We start from the raw sequence: 24,879 nt of genomic DNA, 5'->3' as shown, positions 1-24,879 counted from the left end.
CGCGTAAGAGCCTATTCACAATACACATCACACGCGTACAACACGCGCATAATTACGCATTAATATACGCATTAAATACGCATCAAAATACGCATCCAATACGCATTCCCTCAAATAAAAAACGCATCCAAACTCGCTTAATGCGTCTAAACGCAAACCGCGCCAAACGCATATAAAACACGCACTGAGCGCGCATTAACGCAAACGCAAAAAAGCGTACATTTTGCGAAAATTACGCGAAACAAGGATCACTTCCAAGGCCATTCTGGTTAATCTGGGCTCTGCTGGTGGCAATGTCTCAAGTCAGACAATCCAACGGACACTGCACACTGCTGGGTTCCACTGATGCAGAACGAGGACACCACTTCTCCAGATAAGGCACACAAAAGCTCGCTTGGCCTTTGCAAATGCTCATCTGGACAAAGAAGACTTCTGGTCTTCTGTGAAATAAAAATTTAACCTCCTTGGCGGTAATCCCGAGCTGAGCTCGGGGTATGCCGCCGGAGGTCGCCGCTCAGGCCCTGCTGGGCCGATTTGCAATCTGAAAAAAGCAGCACACGCAGCCGGCACTTTGCCAGCCGCGTGTGCTGCCCGATCGCCGAAAGAGGGTCCCCCCAGCCGCCCGAGCCCAGCGCAGCCGGAACAAACAGTTCCGGCCGGCGCTAGGGGCTGGATCGGGCGGCTCTGACGTCAGGACGTCGACTGACGTCCATGACGTCACTCCGCTCGTCGCCATGGCGACGAGGAAAGCGAAACAAGATAGGCCGCTCATTGCGGCCTATCTTGTTACTTTCGATTGCCGGAGGCGATCGAAAGTACGCTTCCGGAGCGCCCTCTACTGGGCTTTCATGCAGCCAACTTTCAGTTGGCTGCATGAAATATTTTTTTTTTTAATTTAAAAAAACCCCCATTTCAGCCTCCCTGGCAAAATAAATAAACCGCCAGGGAGGTTAATTCTTTGGTCATAATGATGTTTCCTTCATTTGGCGTAAAAAAGGAGAAGCTTTCAACCCAAAGAACATCATCCCCACTGTCAAACATGGTGGTAGGAACCTAATGCTTTGGGGTTGTTTTTTTCAGCCAATGGACCCGGGAACCTAATCACATTAAATGGCACCATGAAAAAAAGAGTAATACGAGGATTCTCAACGTCAACATCAGGTAGTCTGCAGAGAAACTTGGCCTTGGCCACCAATAGACATTTCAGCATGACAATGACACAAAATACACAGCAAAATTGGTGAAGAAATTGTTAGCAGACAACAACATTAACATTTTGGAGTAGCCCAGCCACAGTCCTGATTTGAATCCAATTGAGAATCTGTGAATGGAGCTAAAGATCAGAGTGATGGCAAGAAGACCCTCCAACCTGAAAGATTTGGAGCTCATTACTAAAGATGAATGGGAAAAATACTTGTGGAGACATGCAAAAAGCTGGTCTGCACTTATAGGAAGCTTTTGATTGCTGTAATAGCCAATAAAGGCTTTTCCATTTATTATTGAGAAGGGTATGAATAATTTTGGACTGGACACTCTTTGCTCAAATATAAATAAAAGCTGAAAAATGTTTTTCCCACAATAATGCCTCTTGTACATGGTCCTATTATCTTTTGGGAGACCCCTATGTCATTTCCTGTCAAAAAATGACTTGCTGGCTGAATAAAAGTAACTTTAAGTCAAAATTTGCCAGGGGTATTAATAATTATGGGCAACACTGTAGACTAGTGTAAGTGCATTCCACATATTAAAATGCAGGACCTTATTCTGAATTCTGCTGCCCTTGTCACCACTTCTGTGTGCTGCCCTCCATGTGGCGTTCCAACTCTCACATACTTCCCCCTTTCATTTCATGAGGAAGTATGCCAAAGCTGGAACATGAGGTAGAGGGCAGCACAGATGCGGCGACGAGAGTGCCGTGTTGCCCATTCATGAAAATTCAGATTTAGAGTGGCAGAATTAGGAACATTGTCCAAAATTTAAACATGCCGAATGCACCAATCCTAATATAGACCACTAGCAGCTGTCTGTTGTCACAAAGGAGAGCTTCAGCATGCAGAGCTAACGTAATGAAACGCAAAAATATAAATTGCACAACCAAAATAAAATAAAAAAAATAGCATAGAAATCACACAAAACATGGAAAACCGCATGTTAACATTTGTAAAAATATGAAAAAATACATTTGCATCACAGTGAATTTACAATTTGGATCACAATTTTCAGGGAAACTGGGCCTTACAGGGACAGCTATTTCCTCACCAGCACCCATGAGCCAGTAATATGCTGTAAAGGGGCCGTGCATTAACCTATACAGACCGTATACGGTACTGAACACAATATAGACCAGGGCTTTTCAACCTGTGGTATGCGTACCACCAGTGGTATTTTGCTGTTGCCCAGGTGGTACATTTCAGGTTTGCCTGCCACTTAATTGCCTGTCTGCTGCTTGTCCTGGTCCTCCACAAAGTTCAGCTCCCCCTCACTCGCTACTAATGCAATCTGTAGACTATCAATCTAATTTTAACCCCTTTCCCCACCAATACTTCCTGCCCCCCCCCCCACACACACACACACACACACACTTTTCTTAAAGTGTACCTGTAAGAGAAAAAGTGCACCTGGGGGGTACTTAACTCGGGAGAGGGAAGCCTCTGGATCCTAAAGAGACTTCCCCTTTCTCCTCAGTAGAGGGGATCCAGCGCTGGAACCCACCAAAGATCTTCTTGTTGGCGTGCGCGTATGCGCAGTAGCGGCATTCCACTCGGCGGAAACAGCGGAGCCCAATCTACTGTGCAGGCACATTGGTGGTACTTAGAAAATTTTCAGGCGATAAAGGTGGTACAATCAGTGAAAAGGTTGAAAAGCCCTGATATAGACATTCTAAAGCTAAAGGACAACTGTAAACGAGAGGGATATGGAGGCTGACATATTTATTTCCTTTTAAACACCGGTTGCCTGGCAGCCCTGCTGGTCTATTTGGCTGCAGTAGCGTGTGAATAATACCAGCACACAGCTAATCTTGTCAGGTCTGACAATAATATCATACTCTGCTGCATGATTGTTCAGGGTCTGTGGATGAAAAGTATTAAAGGCAGAGGATTAGCAGGATAGCCAGGCAATTGGTATTGCTTAAAAGGAAATAAATATGGCAGCCTCCATATCCCTCTCGTTACAGTTGTCCTTTAAAAGACATGCATGCGTAGAGTGGAAGAGATTAATAAAGAACTTGTGTACTGTATGGTCTCAGTCAGCTGAAGAATGACTCACAGCAGCCACACCCCGGCCATGCGGCCGATTATACTACATCCTTCAGGCATCAGTGTCCACACAACTGCTTCATAGGGTGACCTCAATCCAGAAGTTCTGCAACAGTACATACAACACATCTATGTTACTCAGAAAGAATATCTACTGAATGCTGGGCACAGTTTGCTGAGTTTTGGCAGGTAAGGACAACTCTTGAAAACACAAGTGATGTGTCCAACCCAGGCTAAATTTTCTAAAAAGGTTATAGAATCTTTGTTTGCAGCTGCAGCCACAGGCCTGTCACTTCTCTACTCTTTCAGCAACCTTTGCATGTTCTGATTAGTCCCAGAGGAGGGTCAAAACTATCTGCCACTGAATAGCAGGCAATGTTTAACGTGACCCTGTCACTACATTCCTACCTGGCAGTAAAGCTGCATACTGCAATGTTACCACCTCAGTAGATCAGCTGCCACCACATACAGTATAGTGCTCTACTACAGGGCTTTTCAATCTTTTCACTAATTCTACCACTTTTATCACCTGAAAATGTACAAGTACCACCCGTGTGCCTGCGCAGTAGAGCGCACCCAATCATGCTCTGCTGTTTCCACCAGAATTTAAGCAGAAAGCTGCTACTGCGTATGCGGGTATGCTGACAAGGAGATCTTTGGGTGTCCCATCACTGGATCCCCTGTACTGTGGAGGAAGGTGGAAGCCTCTATAGCCCCCGAGGTCCTCGCTGTGCTTCCCTGCAGAATAGTTCAGACCTCAGATCAGCAGTAACCCAACTGACACTGTGCACCGATTGCCTGGCTGTCTCTTCACCACTGATCTGAGGTCTGAAGTATGCCACAGGGCAGCACAACGAGGAGCGTGTGTGGGGGAGCTGAACTTTGTGGAGGCAAGATGGGACCAGGACAAGTGGCAGGCAAACCTGAGGTGTACCACCTAGTCAACAGCAAAGTACCACTGGTGGTACGCGTACCACAGGTTGAAAAGCCCTGCAGTCTACTGTACACCAGCAATTCTAACCATCTGCATGAAAATTTGACTATGGACTCCACATCTCTGCTCTCATCACCTGAGCACAGTACTAGTGCAGAGACCAAGCAATGACATCATCTGGAGACTAGGGGATGGCATAGGGCAACATGCAGAGCTCAGTAAAGTATATAGTGGAGACAACTGCCTGCACAGCTGAGCTGGTACAGCTGTATAGTATAGAGTCTCGCAAGCACAGTTCTGGTGGGTCACAGTAAAGATGTACACAGTGTACTGTTGCTATGGGGTGGGCTGTGCCGGATCTTTAAACAAGCTTAGAAGATAGCCCTAAATGGCTGCCTTTGCACAGTTCTGTCTAGCATATGTACAAGTATTAAAGTAACCTGGAACAGACCTCAAAAATAAAATACTGAACTTAGCTGGGGCTTCTTCCAGCCCCCATAGCCCACAAGGTCCCTCGGCGTCCTCTGAGTCACCTTCGTTCTACCGCTGCCAGCTCGGTTAGGTGCGTGACCCGGCTGGGAGTAGTGCCCAACTGCGCATGTGTTGTACACCCATCACCGTCAGGCCCCATTAGTAATCAGTTGGTACGCATTTTTTTTTCTTTTCCATAGCAGTGCATTATGAAAAATCTTTCAGTTAAACCGCGTATAGTGTGAACGGAGCCATAGGGAAACATGGGCATTACTTTGAAAATCAGTTGTCCTTTCAGTTATAACAGAGCAACTGATTAAGTGTAAATGGGGCCTAAGGGTTCTGTGCATGCCTGGTTCATCCTTTCGAGACACCTGCGCACAACTCCTGGCCGCGTCGTGCAGCAAACGGAGCGGCCAGCGGTAGAATGAAGGGGAACCAGAGAACGCAGAGGGACCTTGCAGGTTACGGGGAGCTGGAAAAATCCCCAGGTATGTTCAGTATTCTATTTATGAGGTCTGTTTAGGGTCCATTTAAAGAGAACCCAAAGTAAGAAAACACTGAAGAGGGAAGTCTCTGGATCCTAGAGAGGCTTTCCAGTGTCCTCCTCACTGCTGCTCGCCGGGACCCTCCGGAGAATCCGAGCTCTCCTTCATGCATTAATGCAGCCATGCTGCAGCGATGCCAGCGCCTCTGCTCAGTAGCACGGAGCCGCTCATGCACAAGCGGCTCCAGCTTACTGCGCAAACCTGGCTATACTTCAGCAGGTGCAGTACTGCTTGCACTCATTTCTGCAGAGGTGCAGCGGCCCCATCTTCAGTCAGACAAGCACTTATCAGAATACTTCAGAGGAACCGCAAGCGGCAATGGCTATCATTCATAAAAGTGTTGTCTATAACAAAAATCTGTGCGGGAAAATACCGTTGTCGGTATTTCAGCCTTCTGGGTGGTCATTCATAAAAATGTTTCTAGTTGCGATAGGAGTGCGGAGATATCCCGCTGTAGGCTAGTGTTAGGCTGTCGGTAGGCATGCGGAAACAGAAGAAGCTGGCCGAGTCCCTCCGTGCGGTGTTCTCTCTGCTGCTGCATGGGAGGTCTGTCCCATTCACTTACATGTACTCCGCATGCTTATCGCTACATCCAGGGGAGCGATAATCCCCGTCCGCATACCGCTTGCGTAAATTTTTATGAATTTACATTTTGTTACATTTCCGCATAGAATCACCACACAATGCCGTAATTTATCGCTCTGCTTGGGAAAATCAGCTTCACATGCGGAAACAGCCTTTATGAATACACATTTTGCTTGGTAAAGTCGGCTGTTTTTAGCATTTCCGCATGCGGGAACGCTTTATGAATGATAGCCAAAGTTGGAGCAGAGGACATGGGAGACATTTGCATGGTCCAGAGGCTTCCACCTTGTTAGGCAAGTATGTGGGTTTTTTTACACTTCCAATCAAACCTCTTGTAACTTTACATCCAATACAGAAACAGTCAGTAAAGCCAGATAACAAAATAGAAGTGACTGAGCCATAAAGACACTACTGATACAGGCTTCCCAACCCCCACTCATCAATAACTGCAATCAGCAGCACTAGTGGTTGTTGACTTGCACTGACTGAAGCATGCTTTCCTCTCGCCACCTATATGGGGCCATACATTAGCCGACCAACCAACCAATCGACCATCCAATTGGATTATTATAATCGAATTGGATGAATATTGCTGCTGCCAAGTGCATGCCCGACCGACAAAGCGACCAATTTCGGGACAGAAATTGTCCGCACGGTCGGTCGCGCATGTTGGAAGATGTCGGGCCGAAGTTGGTTGGTCGGGTGTGCAGCGGTATGGCGGCTGAATTGCGAACGAGCGATAAGACGACAAAACCTGTGTGTGCATTTATACATTACCTGTCCGGTGTCAGCCTCCACGTGGTTTCCGTCCATCTCGCAGGGTTCCGCATACACGCCGGCAGCGCATAGCATCTGACGTCAGCCGCTATGCGCCGCCGGCGTGTATGCGGCTGTTACCCGGCAAGATGGACGGACACCGTGCGGAAGCTGCTACAGGACAGGTAATGTATAAATGCACGCACACTACATACATTTATACATTTTGGGGGCAGCGGCCGGGTGGACGCGGCGGGCCCAGCCGATTCCCTGATGATTTCATGCTGAAATCGGACGGGTATCAGCCTGTAGTGTATGGGCAGATTAGAGATAAATTTGTCTCCCAGTCGAATCTGCCCAAAATCTTAATGTATGGGCACCTTGAGGGCCCATTTCCACTATCGCGAATTCGCATGCGTTTTTCGCATGCAAATTCACATAGCAATACAAGTGAGTGGGACTGTTTCCACTTGTCAGGATTCCTTTGCGTTTTCTGTGCAGAAAAAATTCACATGGCAGAGCCATCAGAATTCGCATACCGCTATGTAGGGCTGCACGGTTTTTCGGTTAAAAACCGAAACCGCGGTTTGTGACAAGAAGATCTAGTGATCGTCAGTATCCTCGGTTTTTGCCCACTGTCTCTACGCTTGTGTCTGGCCCCGCTGTGCGCGGATTGGCCAGAAGCAGTGAATATGCATTAGTGTTAATGAGCGGGGGCGGATCCACTCGAGCGGGCGGCCGGGCACATACAGCATTACCAATCACTACAGTGAAAAATCGGGGGAAAATCGAAATTGCAATTTCTGAGAGAAAAATCGCAATTTTGATTTTTCCCTAAAATCGTGCAGCCCTACCGCTATGCGAATCGCATACAATGTATTTAATAGGAAATTCGCATGAGGTTTGTGTATACGAATTTTCATGCGAATTCGAATAGAAACAATGGAAAAGCACACCAGCACTGCCATGGTTAAAATCGCATACATCGTCATCCATGTGAATTCGCTTGAAAATTCGCATACACCTGCATGCGAAATTCGCATCCACATGCAAATTTTTACCACGGCGATCCGCACCGCAGAAGTGGAAATGCAGCCAGAGAATATCCTAGCTGCATCGAATGTGCTCATACATGTCATACTGATACTTGCTGAACAATTTCAGCCTCTCACATTAGAGCGAACCTAAACTCAGAACTTCCTCTCTTCTCTAAAAGATAAGCAACAGCATAAACTTCCTGGCGGTTTATTTTTTCTGCCAAATAGGCAGAAATCAATTTTTTTTTTGTTTCATGTAAACCTACCAGAGTGGTAGCTACATGAAACACCACTAGAGGGCGCATGTGTCCCTCTAGTGCGATCGTCGCCGGCATCAATAGCAAACAGGGGGACGCGTACATAACGCGTTCCCGTTTGGCTTCTCCTGTCGCCATGGCGATGATCGGAATGACGTCATGGACGTCAGCCGACGTCCTGACGTCAGACGCCTCCGATCCAGCCCATAGCGCTGCCCGAAACTCATTGGTCCGGGCAGCGTAGGGCTCTGGCGGGGGGGCCTGTTCCGCCGCTGCGTGCGGACGATCACCGCAGAGCGGCGGCGATCAAGCTGTGCGTGCGGCTAGCAAAGTGCTAGCTGCGCGCACAGCACTTTAAATGAGCAAAATCGCCCCACCAGGGGCTGAGATATCTTCCTGCGTGGCATAGCCCGAGCTCACCTCGGGCTTACCGCCAGGAAGGTTAAAGAAAAACATCTCTTGGCTACAGCTGATACAAATCCTGCAATGCATCTGCAGTGTACCTACTTCCTGCTTTCATGGAAGCAGACATATTGTTAACATCCTGTGTATACAAATTAGCTGCCCTGCATAGGCAGCCAGCTGACACAGCTGAGAGATCAAATTACAGCTGTGGTTAGTCACAGGTGAGAAGGAATTAGACAGGCTCCACTCTCTCTAAATACATACAGGGTGCCTTTCTCTACGTTTTCCTTCTGTACATGAGTTCAGCTCCTTTAAGAGGGCTACATTTTTTATACTGTTATATAGTAAAGCTTACTGTCTTTTAAATGTGTTGCTTTTCTGCTTAGGCTGCTGTCAGCTGAATTGTGCATGACTGGTAATTACAGTGGGTGACAGTCGCTCAACTGAGCTGCATCTTTCAGCTGATCAGTGCTATTTCCACACAGATAAGGTCAGCACTGTGGGTGTCTGCTCCCTCAATTGCAATAAAATGCACATCCAGGAAACAGGAGAATGGATGCTAATGCCTCAATCAATCAATCTTACATCCCCAGATCTGATTACTTTCTAATGGTTATGACCAGCTTCACATTACATGTCAATCCCAAGTGACCTCTGCATTACTCACATGCTTGTGAGCGTCACAGAGAATGATCATAGATGGTTCCTGTAAGATATTATCTCACACCTAAAACATGCTCAGAGGAGGTTGTACAGTTAGGTCCGTGCATATTTGGACACTTTTTTTCTAATTTTGGTTCTACACATTACCAATATGATTTTCAAATGAAACAACTCAGATGCAGTTAAAGTGCAGACTTCCAGCTTTAATTCAGAGGGGTGAACAAAACGATTGTATAAAAATGTGAGGCAACTAAAGAAATATTTTAACACAATAATAGTAAATAAAATGTTCATTTCAAATACTTGATTGTAAACTGTTTGCTGACAATGACAGCCTGAAGTCTTGAACTCATGGACATCACCAGATGCCGGGTTTCCTCCTTTCTGATGCTCTGCCAGGCCTGTACTTTCAGCTGATGTTTGTGGGCCTTTCTGTCTGAAGTTTAGCCTTCAACCAATGAAATACCCGTACATGCTCGATTGGGTTTAACTGCATCTGAGCCGTTTCATTTAAAATTCATTGTGTCAATGTACAGAACCAAAATGAGAAAAAAGTTGTCTCTGTCCAAATATTTATGGCACTCCAGGCCTAAGCATGCTTCGGCATTTCAGAGTGGATTTCTACAGTGCGCATCAGTGTGAGATACACAAGTGTTTGTGTTATTCGGGGATATTGAATTTGGAACCCCGAATTCTCCCAAGTACCACACCTCAGCACCTGAGCAAGTGGACAAGGTCATGGGGAGTTCACTTTCTTGCTCTTCATGCGACTCCGATGCTTCCTCTTTTTGGCTTGGAAGAAGGAAGCATCAGAGTCACATGAAGTGTGTCATGCAGTGCAGTGAACTCCCTGCAACCCTGTCCACTTGCTCAGGTGCTGAAGTGAGGTGTTCGGGAGTGTTTGGGTTGCACAGCGCACTTCATGTGACAGGAAGGAGGAAGCATCGGTGTTGCATGTAGAGCAAGTAAGTGAACTCTCCATGACCCTGTCGACTTACTTGGGTGCTGAACAAAGTGTGGCGCTCGGGAGAATTTGAGATTTCAAACTCAATATTTTCAATCTAAATACCCACATTGGCTATCATTCATAAAAGTGTGGTCGGTAAAAAAAAATCCATGCGGGAAAATCCCGTATTCGGTATTTTAGACTTCTGTGTACTAATTCATAAAAATGTTGCCAGTTGCGATTGCAGTGCAGTGATTTTTTTCCGATCTAGGCTGGCGTAACAGGAGAAGCTGCCCAAGTCCCTCCGTGCGCTGCTCTCACTGGTGCTGTTTGGGAGGTCTGTCTCCACTGACTTAGCTGTAATCCGCATGCTTATCGCTACTTCCAAGGGAGCGGTATTCCCCGTCCTCATACCGATTGCTCTAATCTTCATGAATTGACATTTAGTAAAGTTTGTTAAGATAATCACCGCACAAGGCGGTAATTTATCGCTCTGCTCGGGAATGTCAGCTTTTCATGCGGTAACAGCTTTTATGAATGGAGATTTTGCTAAGTGGTCGGTAAAGTAAAGTTTTCCACACTTTTCAGTCATATTCCTGCCACAAACATGAATCAATTTTATTGGAATTCCACATGAAAGACCAATACAAAGTGATGTACACATGAGATGTGGAACGAAAATCATACATGATTCTAAACATTTTTTACAAATAAATAACTGCAAAGTGGTGTGTGCATAATTATTCGGCCCCCTTTGATCTGAGTGCAGTCAGTTGCCTATAGGCATTGCCTGATGAGTGCTAATGACTAAATAGAGTGCACCTGTGTGTAATCTAATGTCAGTACAAGTACAGCTGCTCTGTGAGGGCCTCAGAGGTTGTCTAAGAGAATATTGGGAGCAACAACACCGTGAAGTCCAAAGAACACACAAGACAGGGCAGGGATCAAGTTATTGAGAAATTTAAAGCAGGCTTAGGCTACAAAAAGATTTCCAAAGCCTTGAACATCCCACAGAGCACTGTTCAAGCGATCATTCAGAAATGGAAGGAGTATGGCACAACTGTAAACCTACCATACCAAGACAAGGCCATCCACCTAAACTCACAGGCCGAACAAGGAGAGCGCTGATCAGAAATGCAGTCAAGAGGCCCATGGTGACTCTGGACGAGCTGCAGAGATCTACAGCTTCAGGTGGGAGACTCTGTCCATAGGACAACTATTTGTCATGCACTGTACAAAGTTGGCCTTTATGGAAGAGTGGCAAGAAGAAAGGCATTGTTTACAGAAAGCATAAGAAGTCCCGTTTGCAGTTTGCCACAAGCCATGTGGGGGACACAGCAACCATGTGGAAGAAGGTGCTCTAGTCAGATGAGACCAAAATGGAACTTTTTGGCCAAAATGCAAAACGCTATGTGTGGCGGAAAACTAACACTGCACATCACTCTGAACACACCATCCCCACTGTCAAATATGGTGGTGGCAGCATCATGCTCGGGGGGTGCATCTCTTCAGCAGGGACAGGGAAGCTGGTCAGAGTTGATGGGAAGATGGATGGAGCCAAATACAGGGCAAACTTGGAAGAAAACCTCTTGGAGACTGCAAAAGACTTGAGACTGGGGCGGAGGTTCACCTCCAGCAGAACAATATAAAGCCAGGGCAACCATGGAATGATTTAAAACAAAACCTATCCATGTGTTAGAATGGCCCAGTCAAAGTCCAGATCTAAATCCAATGGAGAATCTGTGGCAAGATCTGAAAACTGCTGTTCACAAACGCTGTCCATCTAATCCAGGGGTCTCAAACTCGCGGCCCATTTGCGGCCCTCGATACAATATTTTGTGGCCCTCGCTGGCAAAAGCTTCCTTATAGTTCGCTCTCAGTGCTCCCAAGTAATCCGCCGCATCCCCGCCGCTAAACGAAGGCTGCAGAGCCCCCAAATCGCCCGGGGGGCAATCCGCCTGCATTTCCTGGAAGGGGCAGAGCTTTCAGCTTCAGCTCTGCCCCTCCTGACATCAATCGCCGCATGGATTGCCGCCTCTCCCCGCCCCTCTCTGAAGGAAGAGTGAGAGGGGCGGGCAGAGGCAGCGATGCACCGCGATTGTGAAATTCCTTATGCGGCCCAGCCTCATCCTGACTTTGCCTTCTGCGGCCCCCAGGTAAATTGAGTTTGAGACCCCTGATTTCTAATCTGACTGAGCTGGAGCTGTTTTGCAAAGAAGAATGGGCAAGGATTTCAGTCTCTAGATGTGAAAAGCTGGTAGAGACATACCCTAAAAGACTGGCAGCTGTAATTGCAGCAAAAGGTGGTTCTACAAAGTATTGACTCAGGGGGGCCGAATATTCACGCGCACACCCCACTTTGCAGTTATTTATTTGTAATAAATGTTTGGAATGATGTATGATTTTCGATCCACTTCTCACATGTACACCACTTTGTATTGGTCTTTCACGTGGAATTCCAATAAAATTGATGCATGTTTGTGGCAGTAATGTGACAAAATGTAGAAAACGTTAAGGAGGCCGAATACTTTTGCAACCCACTGTATCTCTCATGTCACTGCAGTCAGAATTCCAAGCAATAAATACAAGACAATATGCGGTTCACAGGCGTTCCCCAACCTTACAGCAACATTTCCTATGGTGTAGCATGCCTGAAATAAGGTTGCTAGCTTTTGCCACCTAGCAGACAATTCTTAAAAGGACAACTGAAGCAAAAGCGAGGCTGCCATATTTATTTCTTTTAAAGCAATACCAGTTGCATGGCTATCCTGTTGATCCTCTGACTGTAATACTTTTAGCTGTACACCCCGAAAAAACAGTTGCAAATCAGGCGTTTCTGACATGGTCACATCTGACAAGATTAGCTGCATGTAGGGATGGCAATACTGGAATTTAGCCTATCACATGCTTACTTTAGGTTTGGTGATGATTTCTATCTGCAGACCCTCCGGATTCCTATGGGGGCCCCTTAGGCCCCAACTGTGGCTAGTATTGTTATGTCTGATTTTGAGAATATTCATTTTTTGGGAGGGAGCCACCAACGGAAGATCCGAGGCTACTGCAGATTCATTGATGATCTGTTTTTTTCTGGATGGATGGGCTCAGAAGGGGAGCTGCTTCTGTTTTTCGATGAGTTGAATTCTGTACATGAGACATTGAAGTTTAAAATGGATTATAACGACAAGGTTTTACATTTTTTGGATGTGGAGGTACGGGTGAAAAATGGCCAGTTTGAGACTGACCTTTACAGGAAGGAGACTGATAAGAATGGCTTTTTGCTAGCTTCTAGTTGTCACCCTAAACCCCTCATCAATGGACTCCCGAAGAGTCAATATATTAGAGTGAGAAGAATCACTTCATCGGATGAGCTCTATTGGAAGCAGTCGCAGCTCCTCACTGAGGACTTTGTCAAAACGGGTTACAATCGCAAGAGATGTGAGGAAGTAGCCAGTGAGGTGGGTGGAATGGAGAGAGAAACACTAGCATAGTGTATACAACTGCAAAGGATGAGGAGGGTGTTGATGGAGTGAACTTCATCACCACTTTTTGTAAAGAATCTTCAATCTTAAGAGACATGGTCCACAAGTTTTGGCCTGTGGTGGAGGCGGATCCCCAGCTAATGTCAGTCTGCAGGACTCCCCCAAAGTTTGTGTATGAAAAGGGTAAATCCATCCAAGACCATTTGGTACGGGCAGACATAGGTAGGTCTAGGGGCGCTACACAGTTGTCCCTGGGCACTCCTAAGAAAGGCACTTATCCCTGCCTGCATTGCCAACACTGTAACATCACCATGAGAGGTCAGTCTCTCTATCATCCACGAACGGGTGAAGCGACAACACTCAGATTTCGCCACCTGTGACACGAAAGGGGTCATATATTTGATCAAGTGCTTTTGTGGTCTAGCCTATGTTGGACAGACCACTCGGGACATCAAAACGAGGTTAAATGAACATAAAATCAATATTAAAAAAAACTCGCAAGGTCACTGATGTCGAACTAACTGATAAAAGAAAGGATCCTCTGCTTGCCAGACATTTTGTCGAAAAAGGATATGTCAGCCAGCTATGGTGGCAAGTCCTGGAGGTTGTACAGAGGCAGGAAGGCAGGGATTATGTGAAGGAACTCCTTAGGCGTGAGTCCTGGTGGATTGACAGGCTGGGAATGCAGTCCCCTGGAGGCCTAAACGAGGACTTCAGTCTCAAGCGTTTCCTATAAATGTATAGCTGTTCTAAGGGTTAAATTACAAATGAAAGCATGGACCCACCCCTAATGTTGGGTGTGGTGTGGTCAAGTGTGCCTATATAAGTGAAAATCCTGTGATGGAATCTAAGCACTTGATAAAGGGCATCCCACCCAAAACGTTGTGCTGGTCATGATATACTGTGTATATTGCCATGAATCATAAAATAAAGTGAAGCATTGGAAAAGTTTCCACTGAGGGTTGAGTTCCTATGGAATGTATGCATAATGCTCAGGGCTTTGGAGTCCGTACAAAAATTCACTGCCTCCGACTCCTCGGTTTAAGATTCCACCGACTCCTCTAATTTGCATATTACAATCTTGTTGATTGAAAGTATGTAACATGAAATTCGTCTCTTAACTGCCAACGCTTAGGAATTTTACAAGACAAATGAAGTGAGAACGATATGTAGACTGCTATATTTATTCCCTTTAGACTAAAACTAGTCCTTGGTTAGAGTACTTGTAAAAGGTACAAACCGGAACAAAGAACATCTATCAGGCCCTAGGCAATGTAACTGTGGGTACATGTAAGAATGATGTGCAGGTACTCTGCAGGGGAATGAGGAGATTCTTCCTCCATTACACATTCTTCATGCACAATGTGAACCAGGTTTATAGGTGATAGACAACACCTCTGTGTTCAATGTGCACAGCATTCTCAGTGGATTCCCTGCAGCTCTGTGGGGAGTGCATATGTAGAGTATAGTACTACTGTGTAACAACGTAAACCTGAGACAGATGAAATTAAAGTTTTATACATACCTGGGGCTTCCTCCAGCCCCCTTCAGGCTAATCAGTCCCTCGCTGTCCTCCTCCAACATCTGGATCTTCTGCTATGAGTCCAGGTACTTGAGCCAGTCTGGCATAGTGTGCATGCACACACTCCGCCACAAGGAGCATACTACACCTGTGCAGCACTATTGCGCAGGTGCAGAATGTTCCTGGCTGGGGAGCGGCACATGGCCGGACTGCGCTGACTGGCTGAATTACTGGGACTCATAGCAGAAGATCCAGGTGGCAGAGGAGGACAGCGTGGGACTGATTGGCCTGAAGGGGGCTGGAGGAAGCCCCAGGTATGTATAAAATTTTTTCTTTTCATCCGTCTCCGGTATCCTTTAATTTGTAGTCACCAAACCAAATTTTAACAACATATCAAATTATTTGATTTCATGACCAAAGAGAGTGCATACATTTGCATAAATCAGCATCAACGCAGAATTATTTCCATCTCATTGACCATCTCTATTATTGACATGGCTGCACATCAGGCTTTATTCTTACAGAATAGATGTTATTTAGTGTATATAAGAGATTCCTGTGTACACATCATATATACTGTACGGTCATAATCAAATATGTATAGCTGACTTGAAAAATACGGGGACTGCTTTATTGAAGCAGCACAAGTAAATAATTTTGATTGGTTTATTTAACTTTTGTGGATTAAGCACAGCTATTACTGTATATCCTTCTCTTCTGTACTGTACTCCTCTTTCTCTGTACTTCTTTCTCCTTCTATGCACTCTTCCTGAGCCATTGTATTGTACTGTATAGTATTGTGCCAAAAACAATTCAGGGCATGTCCCCTCATGCTTGGCGAAATAAATAAATAAATGATTCCGGTATATATAAATTATTTATAATGACCCTTATCTGAGACATACAACATTTTATCATATTTTCTATTTTAATTACAGTTACAAATTCATTAGGAGTCGGAGTTGGTGCATTTTTCCCCCGACTCCGTATCCAGGCACCCAAAATTGCTCCAATTCCACAGCCCTGATAATGAGTACATTTGAAATCGGCGCCGGTAGACTTGGGCGCAGGATACTGCTGTTATACGGCTGATCCTGCTTCTTCACAAGTCCGGGCCGTTTTAATTACTATTCCCCCTCCAGGCCGCCATGGATAGTGGGGGAATGAAATAATTCGGCTTCCAGTGATTGCTAGAGGCCGAATTATTGTGTTTAAGCAACCTCGGCTGCGTCTACTGACGGAGCCAACGTTACTCACTGAGCACTGCAATAGGAGTGATTCCTATTGTAGTTTATGGCAGGGCTGTGGAGTCGGAGTCGTGGAGTCGGGCAATTTTGGGTGCCTGGAGTCGGAGTCGGGAAAAAATGCACCGACTCCGACTCCTAATGAATTTGTAACTGTAATTAAAATAGAAAATATGATAAAATGTTCTATTTCTCAGATAATAGTCATTAAAAATAATGTATATATACAGTATATATACAGTACATATACAGTAATAGCTGTGATTAGTTCACAAAAATGAAATAAACCAATCAAAATTAGTTACTTGTGCTGCTTCAATAAAGCAGTCCCTGTATTTTTAAGGTCAGATATACATATCTGATTGTGACTGTATATATGATGTGTACTCAGGAATCTCTTATATATACTAAATAACATCTATGCTGTAAGAATAAAGCCTGATGTGTAGCCGTGTCACTAATAGAGATGGTCAGCGAGATGGAAATAATTCTGCGTCGATTCTGATTTATGCAAATGTATGCACTCCCTTTGCTGATGAAATCAAATAATGTGATATGTTATTAAAATTTGGTTTGGTGACTACAAATTAAAGGGTAACTGAGACGGATGAAAAGTAAAGTTTTATACATACCTGGGGCTTCCTCCAGCCCCCTTCAGGCTAATCAGTCCCTCGCTGTCCTCCACCACCAGGATCTTCTGCTATAAGTCCTGGTAATTCAGCCAGTCAGCGCTGTCCGGCGCATGCCGCTCCCACAGCCAGGAACATTCTGCACCTGCGCAATAGTGCTGCACAGGTGTAGTATGCTCCTGGCGGCGGAGTGTGTGCATGCGCACTACGCCTGACTGGCTCAAGTACCTGGACTCATAGCAGAAGATCCAGGTTGTGGAGGAGGACAACGAGGGACTGATTATCCTGAAGGCGGCTGGAGGAAGCCCCAGGTATGTATAAAACTTTAATTTCATCTGTCTCAGGTTTACTTTGTTACACAGTAGTACTATACTCTACATATGCACTCCCCACAGAGCTGCAGGGAATCCACTGAGAATGCTGTGCACATTGAACGCAGAGGTGTTGTCTGTTTACAATCTCCTCATTCCCCTGCAGAGTACCTGCACATCATTCTTACATGTACCCACACTTACATTGCCTAGGGCCTGATAGATGTTCTTTGTTCCGGTTTGTACCTTTTACAAGTACTCTTACCAAGGACTAGTTTTAGTCTAAAGGGAATAAATATAGTAGTCTCCATATCCTTCTCACTTCAGTTGTCTTGTAAAATTCCTAAGCATTGGCAGTTAAGAGACAAATTTCATGTTACATACTTTTAATCAACAAAATTGTAATATGCAAATTAGAGGAGTCGGAGTCGTGGAGTCGGAGTCGGTGGAATCCTAAACTGAGGAGTCGGAGTCGGTGGATTTTTGGACCGACTCCACAGCCCTGGTTTATGGAGGCGCTGGCTGCACCCAAATCTAGAAGCGCTGAAAAGCACTGCTCCGCTGATAATGCTTAGGAGAACTCATGAAGAAGCATGGGATCAGTTTGATCTGGTGATAGATTTGTAAGGCTCTGATTGGCTGGTTATGATCATGTGCTAAAACAGGAAGTAATCACATCAAATCAGAACCTTGCAAATCTATCAGCTGATCACATGCTTGTTCATGAGTTATAAGCATTGCCATCCCTACATGCACAAGAAACCTCATAGACCAACGGCCACTCCCTAGCGTACATTTGAAATCGGGCGCAGGATACAGCCGGTATATGGCTGATCCTGCTTCTGCACAAGTCCAGGCCGTATTAATTACTATTCCCCCTCCAGGCCGCCATGGATAGTGGGGGAATGAAATAATTCGGCTTCCAGCGATTGCTGGAGGCCGAATTATTGTGTTTTTAAGCAACTTCAGCTCCATCTTCTGACGGAGCCAACCTTGCTCACTGAGCGCCGCTATAGACTGATTCCCATTACAGTCTATGGAGGCGCTGGCTGCGCCCAAATCTAGCAGCGCTGAAAAGCACTGCTCCGACTCCCTACTCATGGCAATATGGTCACAACCACTAATCTGTAACGAATAAACGACCCAACAGGAAATACAAACTCTAAAATGGCACACCAGGATCTTTGGCCATTTGGTTCTGGGCATGACACTCACTTCAGCGACTGTTTACACTTGCACAACTTTACTAAGTTATTTGAAGGTTGATGCCGACAGTGCTTCCTGTTGCATCCCTTTTTCCTTAATATTAGTGGTCACAACCAAATTTTCACAAGCAGGGAGTGGCCATTGGCCTATGAGGTGTACCAGTAGATCACCTCAACTAGACTAACTCCAAAAAGGCAGCAGATGGTGTCAGGAGGAAGAGAGGACACTGAAAACCACTTCTTGAAAACATAAATAAAAAAAATGAATAATATGCTACTGGATTTCGGCCTGGTCACATGGAGAGAGATGCTGCTTTATTTGTGACTAAGGAGATACATCATCAGTGCACGTGAGTCAGCACAGGGAAGTTTTGCAAATGATAATGTAGTGAGGAAGTAACGGTATGTAGTGATCATTGATAATATGGGGATAGTGAGAGGACATTTGTAAAAATTACAGAACAGATTGACTGCTCCAGCCATCATAATGAGCACAGCCCATCCACAACAATGACAGCCGGTAGGCCCTACTCCTCCCAGCTGCCCACCCAGCCGTCACCTCTCCTCCCCCCACCATAATAACCATCACCTATCAGGTCACCAACCTCACTGCTCCCCTCCGGGTCCAATAACGTCACCGCCCTATTGCTTTCTTGCGAACCCCGCCTGCAACCGGCCACATACACTGCGAGAACTGAAGCTGGACGGCGAGCGAGAGGTACCACAAAAGCAAAAGGAAAATGACATCACCGGGGAGAACTGACAGGAGCCGGCTTCTGGCCGCTAGAGCGCGAATGTTTACTTCCTATGTGTCTCCACAACAAGTGCCGCTAGGTGGCAGCAAAGCTCGTAGACAACAATAGGTGCTGGTCTCCAGCATGGCGGAAACAACCACAGGCAAACTAGAGACAAAAAAAACTGGGCCCTCTAAGCTAGTTTTCACATCACTAGAGAAATACTAAAAACAAACAAACGAAAAAAAAAAACGAAATAAACACAGGAGTATAGTAAGAACCGTATGGTTTTATTTATATTCACAGTTCAGCGCACATCCCTACATAGTCCATCCTATAGTCCATTATAGTGCACATCAGTCCAAGTGTATGACAACTCTTTAGTGCAATTTCTTCTCAGTATTCCACCACCAAAGCACCCAACAGTAAACGCACTCACCAAATACAGTGTGACCACTATGAGACTGGTCAGATAGAGCTCTATTCCAGGGAGCCTCAGCACTTCAGGTCCTGGTCTCAGTATCACTGTGCACAATCCACTTGTCACTTGTCCATGCACCTCAAATTAAAAACCTCCCATAGCGTAAATCAGTTTAAAAACACTTACACTTTATTAAAAATGCTCACTGGAATAGAGCGCTATCTGACCAGTCTCATAGTGGTCACACTGTATTTGGTGAGTGTGTTTACTGCTTTGGTGGTGGAATACTGAGAAGAAATTGCACTAAAGAGTTGTCATCCACTTGGACTGATCTGCACTATAATGGACTATAGGATGAACTATGTATGGATGTGTGCTGAACTGTGAATATAAATGTATGTGAAGTATTTGCTGTACTTAGTGAAAGCGCACTCCATATAGGCTTGTATAGAAACCAAAGCTCTTTGAACTACCATTGATAAGACCGTATGGTGTTGGTATGCCTCAGATTGTTAGCATCTCCTTAATGTCAAGACATCACCGTATTGTGTCATCACGCTAGCACCACGTTACACATGCGCAATTGCATGCACATGAGCAATAGAGCTTTTAGTCTCTGAAAAATAGCTGATGGGCATCTGATTTCAGGGAAATGCACAGTAGCCCCATGAGGGCTCAGACGCACTATCGAGGTAAAAATTGCGTAAAAATCATAGCGTTCGCATATGTTTTTATGCATCACAGTGATTTTTATCACAATTTTAATGCAAGTGAATTGAAGCAATTTAAAAAAAAATGCTCAGAGAGCGCTAATCAATTGCAAACACTCAGAAAAGCGCTTATAGTGTGTCTGAGCCCTTGCGCTGCTGACCAGCCCGGATGCTCCCAAAGGTACTGCACTGTTCTCTGTACAGGTTGCACTATTCTCTGTACGGACTGCAGCATTAGTACCGCAGCAACAGCAGAAACAAGAGGATATTTATTTACTTATTGTATTTATAAAGCGCCAACATATTATGCAGCGCTGGACATTAGTTTAGGTTACAGACAATATTTAGGGGTGACATACAGCAATATGACAATACAGGAATACAAGAAAACCAGATCACACAGCACAGTATGAGTACAAGGTAATGCTTAGTCAGTCACTGGATGGAGCATGGAGATTAGGCAAGTTAGGTTCACTCAGATGCATAGCATGGGTTCACAGTAATGGAGGTGCAAGATCAGGTAGGACACAAAAGGAGAAGGGCCCTGCCCAAAATCTTACAATCTAGAGGCCGAGGTAAGGACACGAATGGTAGGGGACCAGAGTTCAGCTGTAGGTTTAGAGCACTTGTGAGGGGTAGTAGGCCAGAGTGAAAAGGTGAGTTTTGAGGGCTTTCTTGAAGATGTTGAAGGAGGGGGCTGCCCTAATGGGTGGAGGGAGGGAGTTCCATAGTGTGGGAGCAGCTCTTGAGAAGTCCTGGAGACGTGCATGGGACTGGGTGATGCGGGGGGCGGTTAGGCGAAGTTCATTGGAAGAGCGGAGTGAGCGGCTAGGTGTGTACCTCTGAGTAAGATCGGAAATGTAGGTTGGACAGGTTTTGTGGATGGATTTGTAGGTCAGACACAGTATCTTGAATCTGATTCTGGACTGGATAGGAAGCCAGTGGAGGGATTCTAGGAGGGGATCTGCCGTGGTGGAGCGACGGGAGCAGTGGATAATTCTGTCTGCCGCATTCATGATGGACTGCAGTGGGGCTGTTCGGGTCATAGGGAGACCAGACAGCAGGGCATTGCAGTAGTCAAGGCGGGAAATTATGAGGGCATGGATGAGGAGTTTGGTGGTGGCAGAGGTCAGGAAAGGGCGAATCTTACAGATGTTACGAAGGTGGAAGTTGCAGGACTTTGTGAGGTTTTGGATGTGGGAAGTGAAGGAGAGTGCGGAGTCCAGGGTGACACCCAGACAGCACGCTTGAGAGGTAGGGCGAATGAGGGATATGAGGGCTGATTCACACTACAAGAGCTTTTTAAGCTCTAGAGATTTTAAAAGCTCTTCCTAATGCAATGCTATTGGGGATTTTTACAAAATCACATCGTTCCAATATGAACGCACACATAGGATATCATTAGCAAGAGCTTTTAAAATCACAAAGTGCTCAGAAAAGCTCGTGTAGTGTGAACCAGCCCTGAGTGATGTTCTTCCTCCTCCTGTCTCTTCTATTACTTGCTGCAGTTACTAAAATAATGGTGCATTCCATACAGGGCCGGAGCTACCATAGGAAAAAATGGGCAATTGCCCCAGGGCCCCAGAGCCTGTAGGGGCCCCCAAGGTGTCCCTCCCCCATCTTAACTGATGCTCCCCAGGGACTCTGCAGAGTCTGTTAAGTTGGGAGTTGATTGAGGGAGGGTCAGCAGCCAGCTCAGGGGCCCAGGAGGGAAATTTGGCTGCAACAAAGGGCCTCTAATGATGCTTTTTGGTCGGGGGGAGTCTGTTGGGGGGCCCCCAGGCTAATTTTGCCCTAGGGCCCAATTGTTACTTGAACCAGCCCTGATTCCATACAAAGAATGGTGCATGATCCGCGTACTGGTGCAGTTTTAATCAGAGCTTCCTGCGCAGCTTCTGGGCTTGGCAGCGGCACAATATTAAAGGGCATCTGCGTATGTCTCCCAAATCAGCTGTCTGTCAGCTGTTTTCGGAGACTGAAAGTTCCATAGCGCATGTGTAACGCAGCACTAGCGTGATGATGCAATATGATTACGTCATGACGTAAAGGAGACACTAACAATATGGCATACTGACACCTGTCTAAAATACAGTACAGTAATCTGAAAAACAGACACTGCTTTTGTGGCCAGATTGACTTCTAGGGTATGCCTCATCTTCTTTATACCCCTGCAGCAAAAGTGCTTGTCTGTTGGTAGAGCTCTGTCCCCCGGGCTATTAAAAAAGGGCGCACAGGGATAGTGGACAAAAAGGGCGCCGCCATAGACTGCAATGCAAAATATCGGCTATTCGGCGCCCGACAGGAAAAAAGGGCGCCCGAGAAATAGCGGTTACAGGGATCGTGTTAACAAAAGTTTTCGTTTACAGAATAAGGTTTATAACAAATATCGTTTACAAGTTCGTTTTGAGTTTGTGTTATACTTATTTTTTCGTTTTTAAATTTCGCTTATATCAGTTTTTACTTATTATTTAGTTTAAAAATTTCGCTTACAAATGTATAACAACTAAATTTTCGTTTACACTTCTTTCATCATTTAAAAATTAGTTTTCATATGTATAATGCGTAAATACCGTTTTCAACCTTATTGTATTAGAAATACATTGCTTTTGGTATTAACTTTGTTTTTACACTTATAATGCGTTGATTATAGTTACTAAAATATCGCTTTTAATATTACTGTTATTTTAAGTTTGTTTTTACACTTACAATGCGTCGATTATAGTTACTAAAATATCGCTTTTAATGTTACTGTTATTTTAAGATTTCTAATGCTTGTAAGGCTATCTATTGTATTGTATATATTTATATATACTTTTCTCTATTTATAATATTAATGTATACGTGATTTTAAGGCTATTTTAAGGCTATTTATTCTATTACAAATATATAAATTATTTTATTCATGTTATTTGTAGAGAAGTATTTTAAGGATTAAATATATTAATGTTTATATGTGTTTAGGGTGTTTGTGCGGTGGGGATGGTTAGGTTTAGGCATTACCAGGGGGGTCTAGGGGTTAGGGATAGGTACAGGGAGGGTTAGGTATAGTTACAGTATAATATATGCAATCAGGGGGGTCTTAGGGTTAGGCACAACCAGGGGGGTCTTAGGGTTAGGCACCACCAGGGGGGTCTTAGGGTTAGGCACCACCAGGGGGGTCTTAGGGTTAGGCACCACCAGGGGGGTCTTAGGGTTAGGCACCTCCAGGGGGGGTCTTAGGGTTAGGCACCACCAGGGGGTTCTTAGGGTTAGGCACCACCAGGGGGTTCTTAGGGTTAGGCACCACCAGGGGGTTCTTAGGGTTAGGCACCACCAGAAGGTTCTTAGGGTTAGGCACCACCAGGGGGGTCTTAGGGTTAGGCACCACCCGGGGGTTCTTAGGGTTAGGCACCACCAGGGGGGTCTAGCCAGGGGGGTCTAGGGGTTAGGGATAGGTACAGGGAGGGCACTGTGTGAGAGTAAGGTTAGGTATAGTTACAGCACAATATATGTAATATATACAATTTATTAAATTATATATATTTAAACAAAGAGGGGTCTAGGGGTTAGGGATAGGGATAGGGAGAGATCTGTGTGAGCCTACAGTTAGGTATAATTACAGTAAAATATCTGTAAAACCTACCATTGCATTGCTATGCTTAATACAAGTGTAAATATCGTTTTTGTTATAGACGCTATTTGACGTTTCTTTTCAGAATTCGTTTGTTGTTATAGACGGTATTTTGCCATTTCATTTCCGTTTATTTAACCTATTTAGCACTAAATTTTCGTTTACAACCCCTTAAAAGATAAATATGGTTTTGCATTAAAACTTAAAATTTCGGCTATACCCCGCGCCCTTTTTTCCAGGCGCCCTTTTTTGATAGACGCCTCTGTCCCCTGCCACTCTTTTTCTATGACTGACAGCTACCAGTGCCACTGCAATGTCATTTAGTGCTGTCCATCATCTTATGCTGCTACGCATGCGCAATACGATTCTCCTATCTCTTGCGCCTGCGATTCCACATTGTTATCTGCAACTCCGAGGTGTGGGTTAGTGGTAGGAGTCAAAACGGGGTAGGTTAGTTTTAGGCATTGGAGGGGGTGAAAATTAGGCATCTTTTACACTATTCACTGAAAAAGTGATACATTTTAACTTTCCATAGCAGTGTATTGAACTGAGAAATAGGGAAATGTGAATATTACCTTGCACATCAGTTGTTTGTTCCATCGTAACTGACAGCAACTGATTTAGTGTAAAAGGACCTTTGCAGAAAAATAAATGACAACAATGCAGCACTGTCAGAAAACTGACGCAGAAAACAAGTGTAAATACAGCTTGCGGCCGCATTCACTGATTCTCTGTGGTGGTTGCATTGTGTTCCCTGTGGCAACAGAACACAACGCAATGGATCAGGACAGCAGGGTTGCACATTATGCTCGAGTTACGTCAGGTACAGTGAAGCACACAGTGAATGAAATATATGCTTCACTTCTACTGTTTACATGCGCATTTACCGGTAACGCTCTGTTACCGGCAAATGCATTATCATATCGCAACCTGTTATATCGCAGCGCACCCACTGTGAACACTGCATAAGCACGGTAATCCATGTCACAAAGCGGACGTTACACCGCACCACAATGCCCCACTGTGAACGTGGCCTTAGTATTAGGCATGGGACAAAGCTATGTGCTATGGTGGCCACTAATGATCTATTTTGCCCAAACTTACCATTTCCATGAGGGACTACCTAAAGTATCCATTCAATCCATTCACTCAGTT

At 45.1% G+C, this 24,879-nt stretch overlaps 1 protein-coding gene across 8 annotated transcripts in view; it reads right to left on the bottom strand.

Annotated features, from left to right (window-relative positions):
* The window catches only part of DYNC1I2 (dynein cytoplasmic 1 intermediate chain 2), a 213,009-nt gene extending 194,024 nt beyond the window's left edge, over positions 1 to 18,985 (bottom strand). For 6 of the 8 annotated variants that reach the window (XM_068245518.1, XM_068245519.1, XM_068245522.1 and 3 more), the window contains exon 1: positions 18,855 to 18,984. The gene's annotated coding sequence lies outside the window, so the exon portion shown is untranslated. Of the gene's footprint in view, positions 1 to 18,854 lie in introns of all 8 variants that reach the window. The other 2 variants (XM_068245516.1, XM_068245523.1) reach the window with 2 other exon arrangements.
* Between the last annotated feature and the right edge of the window lie 5,894 nt (positions 18,986 to 24,879).

Source organism: Hyperolius riggenbachi, chromosome 7, assembly GCF_040937935.1.
Source record: "Hyperolius riggenbachi isolate aHypRig1 chromosome 7, aHypRig1.pri, whole genome shotgun sequence".
Classification (NCBI taxonomy): Eukaryota; Metazoa; Chordata; class Amphibia; order Anura; family Hyperoliidae; genus Hyperolius; species Hyperolius riggenbachi.
This window is presented reverse-complemented; position numbering and strand designations above follow the sequence as displayed.